The 16,154-nt window shown below is 34.3% G+C and overlaps 1 protein-coding gene across 1 annotated transcript in view; it reads left to right on the forward strand.

The window, feature by feature from the left end:
- The window catches only part of LOC126970618 (eye-specific diacylglycerol kinase), a 315,315-nt gene that overhangs the window by 163,197 nt on the left and 135,964 nt on the right, over positions 1–16,154 (forward strand). The window lies entirely within an intron of this gene.

Raw genomic sequence — 16,154 nt, forward strand, 5'->3', positions numbered from 1 at the left:
GTTCTTATAGTTTGTCACTGTTTAACTAAACATGTGTCTAAGCCATGCTTAAATTATTTTTTCTAATAACACCGTAATTGTCTTACGGCTGTTCCCAATATTCAGTATATTTCTTACATGAGATAAAAATCGTAACTATCGTTGACTCACCTTATCCTTATACGCTGTCTGTCAATAGGACGACGTATAGCTTACCAGGGATAGAAGTTTGTATGGAAATTGCAATTCACGCGTCCCAATATAAAGCGATTATAATGACTTATCGGCTATATGTGTACAGCTTCAGATTATTGACAGCTAATTACTAACAGTAGAAGGTAGTAATTCGTCTCTATCTGTAGATAGTATATTGGGAACGGCCGTTACTCATTAATGACCTACCGGAAGTTTAAAACGTCGTTAATTTACTCTTGTGTATTCATAGTCGCATATAAGTACTAAAACAGTAGTCTTTGTTGAAGCTAATTTGAGTTATTATAGAAGCTAGGAAGGACCCCTTTAAAAACCTATTTAAAGCCTTTAATACATATAATGACGTTCTATATACATGTGTGTTAAAGATAATGTAAGCACACATTTTCTCCTAAGTCGTCTGTCTAACTGTCACTTTCCGAATCACCTTCATTTTTACAACTCCCGCGTGATACGGTTCAAAGACTCTGTCAGGCGGGGTGTTTGACTAGGGCGATGCATCTGTCAAAGATTGGCGAGGAAAGAAACCTCACGTGGAGCAAACCAGCAAAAGCTGGCTTGATCCAGATGTTCATTAGGCATAGGGACTGTGAAAGCACGGCCTATCGATCCTGTAGTATAAAGAGATTTTTGCAAGAGTTGCCAGAAAAGTTACCGCAGGGATAACTGGCTTGTGGCGGCTAAGCGTTTATAGTGACGTTGCTTTTTAACCGACTTCAAAAAAGGAGGAGGTTCTCAATTCGTCGGTTTTTTCGTGTTTTTTTTTACATTTGTTACCTCAAAACTTTCGACTGGGTGAACCGATTTTGATAATTTTTATTTTCTTTGAAAGCTGGTGCTTCCCGAATGGTCCCATTTTAATCTGATCCAGATCTGACACTGGAATCCATGAGAAAACCATAAAAGTCTTATTTTGTTATACATACGTATAGCAAAGTGGATGATAAATTTACGAATAACTCAATATCGCGCTAACCGATTTCGATGATTCTTTTTTCATTGGAAAGCATATACTCAAAGATAGTTTGGTGAGAGTTTGGTTAGGTTCTGATTACGGAATCCATGACAAAGTAGCGGAACACTGTCTGTAATCAAATTGCAAAGTACTTACGATCATTGCTGCATTGAAAAGTTTAGTATATTTACACATATTTAGACAAATTGTTAGTTAGTGTACTTTAAATTTACTAAAAATTATAATAATCGTAATTAGAATTAGATTTATTAATTAGATTGTATAAAAATACGCTATTATTTTTATACTTTTGAGTGCACATTATATCTTAATAATAATAATAATAATATTTTTTTTATTGTTCATTCGATGTCGGCTCTTCCTATCATTTTTATCAAAACTCCAAATTTTACCACTTTAACATGTCTGATTTACTTGAAAATTGTCACACGTATTGAGGACCCATGGCAATACAATAACTATACCTATAACGCGGTTGCCTTATAACCGATTTATATAACGCGACTTCAAGATGTCATATAATACTGGCATTAGCCTTTATAACGCAGGGATTTCCCACATAACTACATATTTCTGTACTGAGAAATTTATAATGTTTTATACAGTTTATAATTATCTTCGCATACCCTTGCACGTGTGTCAATTGTATTAATATATATATAAATGATTTAATTTGTGTATTTAAAACCTAAATAAAATAGTAAAACTAGACAAAAACTTCGAAATACTTGTTACGTATTGTGATAATTTCTTATTCTGACGAATTACGAGATCGTAAAAACGTTATATATCATTAGGCACTGTAACATTTCATATAACGCGGAACCACTCTAGCGTGTTATAGGGAGGATTACCTGTATTTTCTTTGCACGAGACGACTTTGGAAATGTATATCTTGGCTTTTCATCATGACGTGTTATGATACACATATTATAGTTCACACAATGTAAACATTTCAACTGTTTAGCTGTTGCGTTTTCTAACCCCGCTGACATACAGACGGACGTACGAAGGACCGAGTCTTAATAATGAGATGCTCATTCAAATTCAATTCAAATATTTTCATTCAAAATTCAAAAACTACCACCCATTCCAAAAAGTATGCCTCAGACCTGAGAAGAACGGGTGCAACAAACTCAGCGGCTTCTTTTTTTCATCAAAATATGGTTACAAAGTAATATTGTAGAATTTAACTTATTATTTAATAGGCTGAGGGATGTTATAGCAACCTTTACCACACAAACGTTTTTAACAATTGAACCCCTCGTTATAGAACCTTAATAGCATCACTCCAATCTCCGTCTAGGTTTAACATCGAATTTTATTAACGCCTGTAGACGCTTATCTATGGAGAAAAGAGCAGATACAGATAAATATATTTCTCTATTTGAAATGAATACACTCCAAACAACGATATGAAATATTTTCACTGCAAGTATTGGAAAATCATAAAACTAGGTCGGAACTAGAGTAGGTGCTTGGAATATAAAGTAATGGTTTTTCGATTCGATCTATTTAGTTATCAGATTAATGAATTGTTTGGCTCTTCAAAATGTATTGACCAATATTATGTTCTTTTTAATAAGATGGTAACTGATCCACGTTCTTGCAACAGAGAAATTTATCATAAGGGCGAAGGCTTAGAGATAGGTGTGTGTTTTTTTAAATCCATGCTGATACAGCGATTCGTGATTATAATTTTTTGTAAAGAGACATAAATATCTTTTCACCACTACCAAGGAAATGTATGACCGCGACCAACGATATCCAAATAGACTTGTTTACAAAAAAGCACCCAGGACTACTTTGTTTACTAAAAATTGTCATGCCATGGGTATTCAAATATTTAATAAACTTCCCGATGCTATTAAAATGTTGAATATCGGTCCTTTTAAAATTCGATTATATCAATGGCTAATTAGTTACAATTTTTATGCTGTATCTGACTTTTTAAATTTGTGATTTTCTTTTTTTTATACTCTTGTGTTTAACTTTGACTACATAATATGTATATGGCATGTATATTTTGTGTAGATTCTAATATAATGTAACAATGAAATATTATGTGCTGCAATCTTAGAATTTTATTATTATATAATGACATGGAGGTAATGTAATTTGCATGCCCTTTTTGGCTATGTGTTGATTCTTATAGAATTATTTTGTTAACTTGTATACACACATTATGCAAATAAAGAATTATTATTATTTATAAAATAAACGTGTCCATTGATTTCCTTTCTGTATATTTACTGTAGTATCCGTTATAATGCTTTGTGTTTTCCTCCTAAACAAAAACATTTAATATTCAGTAAGAAGCACTGCATTTGGAGACGTCCGCTCTCAACTAATGACGTCTTGGTGTTCAGCCTAACGAAACTCTCTAAGAAAAAAGCAATTCGATTGTATGAAACGCGCAGTCATTGATAGATTGACAGACGACGGCAATAATCTTTTAAAAAACGGCGATAGCCAAAATCCTACTATTTCAAACTTATGTCAAATCACTGCAAGTTTCATACTAAACTAAATTTAAATTTTTACTTAGGCAGTCGCGCCTCTTATTACGTAGTATTTACATCCTCTTTGGTGATGTTTCCGTTGCGGTTTGCATTATTTATTTACACTCAATGTCACACAGTTAGTGTCACTGCAGTGACAATGATTATAGTGACACATACAAGCCAAACAATAATAATAATCGTACTTATTTCAGACTACATGTAACTTTGTCATATTTAGGTACTATCAAAGCATTGTATACGTTCTTAATATACAAAAATATATGTAAGGCCTTTCTCTATTAATCATACAGTTGGGAAATATGTTGTAGTTTCCTCATTACAAAAAACAACCGACTTCAAAAACACTATACCATAATAAGAGATATAATATGCACCAAAAAGTATAAAAATAATTGCGTATTTTTATACAAACTTATTAATTAATCTAGTTCTAGTTAAGCTTATTGTTATTTTTGGAATCGGTGTCCTTCCGCCGCGACCCGCTCTCGCCTCTCGCCTCCTCACGACTCAAGCACATCTCACCTATAACTATGTATGTAGTTACAAAGCTAACTAGATGACACCAATACAACTACCAACCAAAGTGGTTGAACTTTTGAAGCAGGAGCCCCTGTACCAAACCTGTCTGAAAATGCGATAGAAAAAACACAACGAAGAAACATCATTAGCAGCGCCAAGTGATCGAGCCCTTCAGTAGTGGTTACATCAGTTTATATTAAGTTGCATCAGACCAGACATAGACCAATAATCCATATGTGGCAAGTCCTGCTATTTATTCTTTTTTTTTTCGTGTCACTCTTGGCAGAGCAGTTATGGTCACCACGAAGTGACATCTTTTGGGGCAGATGTGATACATCTTCGCCCCACGAGTATTCTCAACTTTTCCCTGCTGACGACTGCCTGGTACACTCGTTCAATGGACCGCCCTCAGACTTAAATTGGTCTTTCCATCGCATGGGACTACCTCGCCCTCTGATGCCCTCCACGACAAGACGCTTGATGGATTCACTTTCGTGCCGGGAGACGTGCCCTCAAGTATGCGACGTGAACTCATGTATGCGACTCCTTGAGAGCGCTAGAATGTGGGCATGAATACATGAAGCCAGTTTTGCCTTCCAGATGACTGCGGAATTGGCAATCGCATTTAACGGAAATGCTGTCGCTATAAAGAGCGGTAGTAGGTTATACTACCGCCAAACTTGAGTCTTGAGGGTTGATTGAACTTTAACTGAACAATCTTTCTCTTACCCAACACCGTTTCATTCTAGTTGAAGTTTAAGACGATTTACCGAGAGAGACCTACATGGCCATTATATGAACAATTTCAATTTCTCGTTTTTTTAAATTAATTAAATAAATTTGTTGTTGAATTTCATACATATTCCATAGACATTTCATATTACTATCCCTACTAATATTATAAATGTGAATGTAAGTTTGTTTATTTGTTTAACAAGGGGGATAAATGTTCTATAGTAGGTAAGTAGTTTACAAAAAATTAACCGCGGCAATCTGTATGTGTATTATTTGCAAAGTAAGTTTATATTTAAACTAGCTGACCCAGCAAACGTTGTATTGCCTTATAAAGTAATAAAAAAAATTAATAATCAAAATTTGGGGTATTTAAAATAGATGACGACCTATTCTCAGACCTACCAAATACATCGTACATAAAGTTTATCGTACTACAATAATCATTATATTCGATTGCCACCTTGCAACCCTATTGCGGATCTGTGGATGGAACAGAATAATATAAAATCGCGATACACAAATAGTTTTCGTCGTAGAAGGGCGAAAATCTTAAGTTGTATGTATTTTCAATGCTGAATCATATTAAATAAAAATAAAATTACCCAAAAAAAATATTGTTAGGGGTGAGTCACCCTTATCATTTAGGGGTATCAAAAATAGATGTTGGCCGATTCTCAGACCTACCCGATATACACACAAAATTTCATACAAATATCGGTTCTGCCGTTTCGGAGGAGTTTGGTAACAAACACCAGAACACGAGAATTTTATATAGATTTAGATAAAAAAATCCTGCCGAAATTAATTTTTGCACGTGGTCGTAGTCGCGAGTAATAGCTATAAGTAATATATAATGCTGATATTATTATCAACCGTTACAAACTATTTCCCACTACAACTGCCAAGTGATAATTCTATTTTAGTACCCGTTGCTAATAATAATGTACTCTTACAAGCGCGTGATCAACTACGTTTAAAGTTATAAACAGTTATTTTTAACGCTATAAAAATACTTTAAAACAAATAAACGCTGCTACACGCACAATGTAATGTTACACTTGGCACTTATACTGTGATATTCTGTTTAATATTGGCGGCGTGGTGTTGCTTGACCTGGCTATGAGATCGTATCTTATGAGATATCTTAGTAACGTATAATATTTGACATTTACCATTTACCAGTGGGAAGCCCCAGTCGGAGAATCCCACTAAATGCCCATAAAGTTCCATGCCGAGACAGCGATTAGTGATTGTAAAATAAACGGATTTATTGGTTCCCTTTCTGTATATTTACTATGGTGTCCGCTATGATGCTTTGCGTTTTCCTCCTTAGTAAAACAACTAATATTCAGTAACCAGTGGGAAGTTCCTTTGCACAGGATGCCGGCTACATTATGGGTAGGTACCACAACGGCGCCTCTTTCTGCCGCGAAACAGTAATGTGTAAACATTACTGTGTTTTGATCTGTAGGTAGCTAGTGAGACTACTGGGCAAATGACACTTAACATCTGATCTCTCAAGCTGACGAGCGCAATTGTAGTGCCGCTGAGAATTTTTGAGTGACACTGCATTGTAATGGGCAAGTCAGCTGAACGTCTCGTCCCTTATTTTCAAATTTCGAATTCAATAAAAATGCGGTTCGAAGCTCGCGTTTAAAAATAAAGATAGCGAGTGATTGAAATATGCATTACGTCTGTCCCTTCAATTTATTACAACATGACTATGATGTCTCTGTCAACATTTCAGCCGGACGACGCCTACTGCTGGACAAAGGCCTCCCCAAAAGTCAAATATTTTTATTCAACATAGGATGTGACATCACTTATTGAAAGTCAAAAACTACCACCCATTCCAAAATGAATGCCTCAGACCTGAGAAGAACAGCGCAAAAAACTCATCGGGCTTTAATTTTTTTACAAAAAATATGTTTACAAAGTAATATCGTACAATTAAACTCATTATTTAATAGCCTGAGGGTGGTCACTCCATTTCCAATCATTAAGAAAGTAATTTATGTTATAGTAACCTTTACCACAAAAACGTTTTTCAACAATTCTTTTAAATTTCGTAATACTTTTGTTTTGAAAATTTTCTGGGATTGTTGTTAAAGCGTATACATCGCCCCACAAAAGACTTACTAACTCGACTTAGCTTAGTAGTAGGCATTATAGGTTTATGTCTGTTCCTGGTGTTAACATTATGTTTATGACAGTTTCTAGCAAATTCACTTATGTGCCTATGCAAATACATTACAAGATTGTAATATACATTACGTCTGTGCCTTCAATTTATTTCAACATGATTATGATGTCTCTGTCAAGAGTTTATCATCATCAGCCGGAAGACGTCCACTGCTGGACAAAGGCCTCCCCCAAAAATTTTCAAGATGATCGGTCCTACACTTCCCTCATCCAACCTATTCCGGCGATCTTGACCAGATCATCGGTCCGATTTCCGGTACGTGGTCACCATTCGAGAACTTTACTGTCCCAACGGTTATCTGTCCGTCGAGCTATGTGCCCTGCCCACTGCCACTTTAGTTTCGCAACTATCTATGATATGTCGGTAACTTTGGTTTTCCTACGGATCTCGTCATTTCGGATTCGATCTCGCAGGGAAACTCCGTGCATAGCCCTCTCCATTGCCCTCTGAGCGACCATGAGCTTCCTCATAAGGGCCTTAGTTAGCGACCACGTCTAGAGTTAAGCTGTGAACAAATCAATCAAACAGGATTGATGTCAATATAATATTGTATTTACAAATGGTAACCAAATAAATTAACGTGTCAGTAAATAAGTTGTTATTAATAATCTTATCTGTTTCGGCTCGATTTTACTAACAGTTACTCGTACCAGCCCTGTTGCAATGATAGGTGCTATAAATATATCATATATATTTAAAAATTTAAAGGTTCATAAATAATAGTATATTAGTAGCAAGGGCTGTAAGGCATCAACTGTAGCCCGAGATATTTAATATATTTCGAGGGTGCAATTGATGCTTACACCCGAGCTAACTACTCGGCTTTACATCTCGATTGAAAAAAACCGGCATTACAATAATAAAACATTTTATTAGTTAAAATGTATAGTGAAATGAGAACAATTTTCAAATTTTAGGGACAGGTGTTTTTTGCGTATGTTAATAGTTTGAGATTGTGATATTTGTTGGTCATAGACAAAATCTGACGGAATGCAGCTTTCTTCAGAAGTTGATGGTTGCGGATCGTCTCTTGAGAAAGATGTCTCATTTTTTGAAAGCTAAATAGTTTCCGTTAGTTGGTTGTTATTTTAATTTTATTTTGTATGGAATCTTCAATGTAACCTTCAGCCACCTTGCTGGATTTCCACCCACCGTGCCTTTTTATAGTGGTTAAGTTAGCCCCAGCATCGGCTAAAAGTGAAGCCGATGTTCTCCGGAAGCAATGACTGTGTACAATTCTGGGTTTGCTAAATAACTTGCGATTTGCTTCGGCATACTTCTGATCGTATTTTTTCCAATAACTTGTTTGTAGCATTTGCCTTGGTGGTACTTCAAAAAAAATCGGTTGGTGTTTACATGTCATGTCAGGACAAAGATTTCTGTATTTTTGTACGAATTCAGAGAATTCTTGAGTAACTACAAATGTTCGGTCGATTTTAGTTTTTGTGTTCGGTAGTTTAATTACTAACAACTGATCCTGTTGTTCTATGTTCTCTATTGTTATATTTGTTAATTCAATACCTCGGCATACGCCAGTTATACCGAAGATAAGAACCAAACATACTAGTGACACGAGTCTTGTGCCAGATTTTGGCGAGACAACACGTCATGAGGATGCCTCGTGTGGAGGCGAGACGCGTGTCGAATTGTTTAAAGGCAAATTATATTGGCGGAATTAACACTAAAGAAAACTTAAATCATTTGTATAATTATGGATTTCTGCAAAGTAACGCCTACTTCAATAAATTTTCCACCTAAAACAAGCGAAATATAAAAATAAGTATGTTTTATAGGATTGTAAGAATTTAAACGATAAATGATGAGGTATTACCATTATGTGATTTGCAGCTAAATTTATGTCATCAGGGGCTTCATTTATGAATGTTTTCACGTCTTGCGCTGTAAAAACCGTTGACTTTTTGCTTTTGTGCCCAGCTGATTGTCTTTTTAGAAAAGATGATAATTTTGAAAAGTCTTTGATATTGATGTCGTGTTTAGTAATCATAGTTGCTTTTAACATTGAATAAATGCACCACAAACTAGATGGCTGCAGCTTTTTTGATAGCTCACATAAAGTATGTTAAGAATACAGTCTCAGATAAAGACTTTATTCGTTTTTCTTTTCGCCACTTCATGACCTCGTCGTAAGTTTTCAAATATCTCTCTTTTGAACTTTCAGGCAAAATATTGTTAATTGCTGCTTCAGCTTCCATTTTCGTTGAATCGGGTGTGCAGCATATATCTTCACCACTTATAAAAAAATCCCAAAAACAAACAATATTTAAAGTAAAAGTTTTCTATTCCCGCCTTTTTTCATCTATTTTTTATAATTATTTTTTTCAAGAACGAAATTGAGCTTCGCCGTTCGATATTTAAAATTGATGACTATTATACTCATACGAAGACAAGGTTGAATAGCGAAGCGACCTCTTTTGTCATTGGGCTGAATGCATGATGTCTATTGCCAGTATGATGGTTAGATGTACGCGAACTTATTGATAGAGTGAAGAGTTTTTTTTTAATTACTTACCGCCCTAGGGCTTTTCTAGCTACATTATTACACTAGAGCGCTAATTGGACACCTATAAGCCCCATTTGGGGGTAATAAGGACCTTGTTTCCGAATATGATATATGTAAAATATTATTAATATACGTGTTCATGTGTCTTCTATATTTAGTTTAAAAACCACTTCTAAAGTTATAAATCCTCAAGTTAGTATTAAAGTTGTAAATTTATCGCAGCCACTTAAAGTATACGTAACATATAAACTTACTTGCTAACTTAGTTGTACAAATAAATAAAATACGGACTCTACATCTCAAAGAACCTTTCAAACTTGTTAAGTTCACTTTAGATAAACTGACCTACTTTGTCGCACAAAGACAATCGAATAACCATTATTATAAAATAACATCTGGACGACCAAGCCTTACTCGGATTTTTAAGGATGTACAAAACTTGAACAAAAAAAAAACTAATAGGACATCTGGATTCGAACCGGGGTCTTCTGCTTTCCGGATCACCCAATGTCCCATCTGAGCTATTATAGTCTTCTATATATTGGCGAAATTAACCTTTGTATTCTAATGTTATTGTAGCTGTTTCTCATTACAACACGGATAAAACTACATTTTTTAAAAATTGAAACCTAGCTAGATTGATTTCTCGCCCCCGAAACTACCTGAATACTAAAATTTATGAAAATCGTTGGAGCCGTTTCCGAAATTCAGATTATACCTATATATACAAGAATTGCTCGTTTAAAGATATACGATTCAAAATGGCGGAAACGCTTCGCATACAGCTTTTTTATGATGTAAAAAGGTACGTGTCTGTCGCTAACACGATATTTTATCGATATACGTCGACTAAAGTCATAAATAACAAAAACTATCCGGTACGCTGTGTGTATCGCCTTATTGGAAAGACATCATTTTCAATTTGTTTTCCGTAAATCTTTTCATATAATATATTATGTGAGTAAATATAATTTTGATACCTGTATTTATGCTACTATTATATCAAAGGATGTAAATACTACGTAATAAGAAACGGGACTGCCTAAGTAAAAATTTTAATTTCGTTTAGTATGGAACGTGCAGTGATTTGACATAAGTTTGAAATATTAGTAATTACAGTACTGCGATTGGCCACGAAGTATAATCCGGCTGAGTTTGAAAGCGAACAGTTGCTTATAACGTAATGGATTTCGGCTATCTCCGTTTTTTATAAGGTTATAGCCGTCATCTGTTAATCTATCAATGACTGAACATTTCATACAATCAAGTGAATCTTATTTTTCTTAGAGAGTTTCGCTAAGCTGTCTATTAGCTGGTGAACATCTATTGGATTTATTATAAAAGATTTAATTAAATAGCACTAACACCATACATGAATTTATATTGTTACAAATCAACCTATGATTCAAATTCAAATTCAAATATTTTTATTCAAAATAGGATTTAAAATCACTTATTGAACGTCAAAATCTACCACCCATTCGAAAGAGACTGCCTCAGACCTGAGAAGAATGGGCGCAAGAAACTCAGCGGGCTTTTTTTTTTAATATAAAATATGGGTTACAATGTAATATCGTACACAAACATTTATAATTAAAGAGCCTGAGGGTGTTCGCTTTATTCCCAGTCCGTGGTGTCATTAAGAAAATCGTTTATGCTATAATAACCTTTCCCACACAAACGTTTTTTAACAATTCTTTTAAATTTCGTAACACATTTGTTTTGTACATTTTCTGGGATCATATTGTAGAAGCATATACATCGCCCAACAAAAGACTTACTAACTCGACCCAACCGAGTAGTAGGCATTACAAGTTTATGTTTGTTCCTCGTGTTAACATTATGAATGTCATAGTTTCTAGAAAATTCCTCAATGTGCTTATGAACATACAAAAGAAGAATTCAAAGGTATAACATCATCTATACGTCTATATCTCTGTCCTACCTAAAAACCTACATATTACCTAAATGTAACAATGCAAATGGTAGGCGGAAACGAGAGTATTTATTGCCAGACACACTAAATGGTTTGCCTCCAAACGTTTTAGAATGTATTGAGAAAATACCGGAAAAGGCAGAGTATGTATTAAACAAACAATTTTTTTTTATAAGTATAGGAGGACAAACGAGCGTACCTGGTGTTAAGTGATCACCGCCGCCCACATTCTCTTGCAACACCAGAGGAATCACAAGAGCGTTGCCGGCCTTTAAGGAAGGTGTACGCGATTTTTTCGAAGGTACCCATGTCGTATCGTCCCGTAAACACCGCACAAGATGGCTCGTTCCACAGCTTTGTAGTACGAGAAAGAAAGCTCCTTGAAAACCGCACTGTGGAGGACCGCCACACCTCCAGATGGTGGGGATGATATCCTAACTTGTGGCGTGTCGTGTGAAGGTGGATTTTTTAATGTAATTATGTGTATCATAAGGCGTGTTAATATAATTAGTATATGAATTTAATATAATAATGTAAGTAATTAAGAGCGAACTCGTTTCATGGTTTCTTGTATATTTCCTCTGTAATACTTTTTTATTGTGAACAATTAAAAAAATTATGGACTGTAACAGCTATGAAAACGTGGAAAAAAATTGAGGTTTACTATTAACCTCTATTTTGGGCAATGCACGCACACTAACACAAAGTGATATACAAATCGAGAGTGTAAAACGTAGCTTGTCACACACACTAAATTAATAAACCTGGCCTGTTTTCATCGGTTGACTAGCAGCTCTAGATACGTATAAATTATCTATGCTCACAGTATTGTTAGTGGAATCAATGCGGGGATAAGGCGGTAAACGAGTTCGTAACAGATGGTAATTACAAATGGCTGCACTTAATAATGCTACTTTATTAAAATAAGTGGAATGAATTCTTTTGCCTCTTATCTGTATGCTTGGCTTCCGAGAAATGTTCATAATTTCTTTACAGAGTACTTAAAATAAACAGAGCTTGCCATCCATTTTTCTTCATTTATAATTTACTAGCTGACCCGGCAAACGTTGTTTTGCCATTTAAATTATTTTTAGAAGTAGACCGTTTCTTGGACATTGCTTTATTTTTCTAAAATAAACGTAGCCTAAGTTACTCCTTATTACATCAGCTACCTGCCAATAAAAGTCGCCGGATTAACAACAGCCAGACAGACAGACAGGCAGACAGACAAAAATTTTAAAAAATGGTATATTAGTGCATATACGGTACGTATATGTATTCATAAAATACATTGAGTAAAAAACGGTTATTTCAATATTACAAACATACACTCCAATTTTATTTCAATATATAGATAGTTCACACAATAATTTTATAAATTATAGCCTATATGTTATTCTGGTGTGTAAGTTTCATCAAAATTCATTCAGTAGTCTTTGCGTTAAAGAAGTTCAAACATACATCCAGACATAAAAACTTTCACATTTATAATATTATAATAGGATGTATTCTAGAATCTTTATTAAAAAGAAAACTAACACAAGCATAATAAATTAGATTAAGGATTGGTCTCCGCTGCGTTCCTACTAGGTACCGCAGGCGTAGTCGCAAACTGCGGCAACAAACACTCGAGCCAGTCTCGAACAATGTGTGACGTTGACGTGCCACAGTTCTGTTACACTTTGCTTATAATAGAAACTAAAAGCCGGGTTGCGTAGTAAAACTTTGTAAAAATAAATACTACAAGAAATAAGACAGACACTAGGATCACATATCATCAGTAAGTATTTTGTATTTTATTAATTTCAATGTAAAATAACAGCGTATGAAGTGTACCTATGTTACAAAATTTGAAAGATTCCATTGAGTGTCGAGATACCACGCACACAAGCATCTAGTGGTAGTAGCAGTAACAAAAGCTAGCTAGTGGTGCCTAAAATATGTAATTATTACGGTATGCGTAGCATGCAATGGGTAATACCTACATTAATAAATGAATTAACTACCCATATAGCGTCACAATTGTCGAATTGTAAAACAAAAAATCAGGTGAAAACCTTATTGCGAAAGTTCTACTTAGCACAATGTCCATAATAAATAGACTTAAGAAATACTGGTAGGGACTTTTAAATTGTCACACACAAAAACATAATATTGATTTGATAATTTGCGAAATACGAGAATTACTGCCGACAAACTGCTGCGCAGTTTTGCAGAATAGTATGTATACATCGCTTTGTAATGTTGTATCAGAAATAAAAGATTAAAAAAAAAATCTAATTGTTGCCGTGATAAAAGCTATTGATCTTAGGTAGTGCGGTAACTAGTTGCAGCGCAGCGGTGACCAATCCTTAATCGAAATCATAGAGATTTTGATAAAAAACAAATTTGTTTTATATATTTACAAGATTTCAAATCATATAAAAGTGTTCGTGTTTAAGTGTGTACTTATTTATTTTCTTTTGAATTCATTTTTATCAATAAAATCTTTACAATATTTATATTTTTGTTAACTAGGTTTTATGTTGCGATTATTCTAAGTTATGTTGTCTATAAATATATTTTATTGCTACTAGTAGTAAAATGATAAAGAACTAAACAATGATTGTTGAATTAACTTTGCCATTGCGCTCTACTTTACTGCCTACTTGTAAAAGTTTTAGACAATTAACTTAAAAATTAACGCTTTTATTACAAAAAAAAAAACATATTAAACATGGTTTATACACATGTTTTGTTAAACAGTGACCTAACTATAACAACGTCAGTGACCTATAAAATGGACTTTATCTTTTTCTATTACAAAACATTGTTTAGCTTGTGTTTAACTAAAACGTTGTTAACCGCAACATAAACTGGAGTGTACAGGAGGAGGTGTACATTCAAGGAATGGAACGCAATTTTTGTCAGCTCTCATCTATCTGTCATCATAAATAATCTAAAGGCCGTTTTCAATAACCTATTCAAATTCAAATTCAAATATTTTTATTCAAAATAGGATTTTAAATCACTCATTGAACGTCAAAATCTACCACCCATTCAAAAGAGACTGCCACAGACCTGAGAAGAATGGGCGCAAGAAACTCAGCGGGCTTTTTTTTTAAATATAAAATATGGATTACAATGTAATATCGTACAATAAACATTTATAATTAAAGAGCCTGAGGGTGTTCGCTTTATCCCAGTCCGTGGTGTCATTAAGAAAATCGTTTATGCTATAATAACCTTTCCCACACAAACGTTTTTTAACAATTCTTTAAAATTTCGTAACACATTTGTTTTGTACATTTTCTGGGATCATATTGTAGAAGCATATACATCGCCCAACAAAAGACTTACTAACTCGACCCAACCGAGTAGTAGGCATAACAAGTTTATGTTTGTTCCACGTGTTAATATTATGAATGTCACAGTTTCTAGAAAATTCCTCAATGTGCTTATGAACATACAAAACGAAAATGTATTGAGAAGCAACAGTCAAAATGTTTATTTCTTTAAATTTTTCTCTTAATGATTCTTTAGGACCTAGGTTATAAATTGCGCGAATAGCCCTCTTCTGCAGCACAAAGATAGTATTAATATCGGCCGCACTGCCCCATAACAATATACCATAGGACATAATACTATGAAAATAACTAAAGTATACTAATCTCGCCGTATCTATGTCAGTTAACCGTCTAATTTTCTTAACCGCATATGCTGCAGAACTAAGCCTATTCGCCAATCCTTCAATATGGAGGCCCCACTGCAATTTGGAATCAAGAGTAATGCCAAGAAATATAGCAGATTCCACTGGTTTTACCACCTCTCCATTTAATAAAATATTCGCATCTACATTTTTGACATTTGGCGCGGTGAATTTAATATATTTGGTTTTATGATTATTTAACAATAAGTTATTGGCGCTAAACCAGTACACGATGTCAGATAGAGCATTGTTTACTTCGTCATATATAACTTGGCTTCGTTTCACTTTAAATATAAGTGAAGTGTCATCCGCAATAACGTATCTATCCTTAGTTTAACTTACTAGAGGTAGACAAATCTATCCTTTTACGCTTACTTACATTTCAATAACCTATCGAGAGATAGCATTAGACTATAACTAATAATATAACTATATTGGAAATTACTATGGATAGATATGATCTTGTCATTAAACGGTGATAGCAATATATCCGTAACTAGAGATACGTTACTGAAGACGGCCGTAAATCTTCCGAATTCGATCTATCCATTACACACACCTTAGACAAGCTTCGAGATTTGTTTAAATATAAGCAATATTTAAACATTGTTAAACGCTAAACAACGGAAGGACACAGATATGTAATAGAACTTTTAAAAAACAAGTGCTCAACTCATATTTAACTTTTTAATTTGTAATAACACAGAGGATCTTTGTACTTCTAACTCACGTAGGTAATCACGACGATTCACATGAGTGAAGATAAATTTTCTGGATTTTTTTATATTATTTTGGAAAGTGTATACTGCACATATATATAAATATATAAAATTGCTACTAACAGCAAAATGTTAACAAA

Source organism: Leptidea sinapis, chromosome 21 (assembly GCF_905404315.1).
Source record: "Leptidea sinapis chromosome 21, ilLepSina1.1, whole genome shotgun sequence".
NCBI lineage: Eukaryota > Metazoa > Arthropoda > Insecta > Lepidoptera > Pieridae > Leptidea > Leptidea sinapis.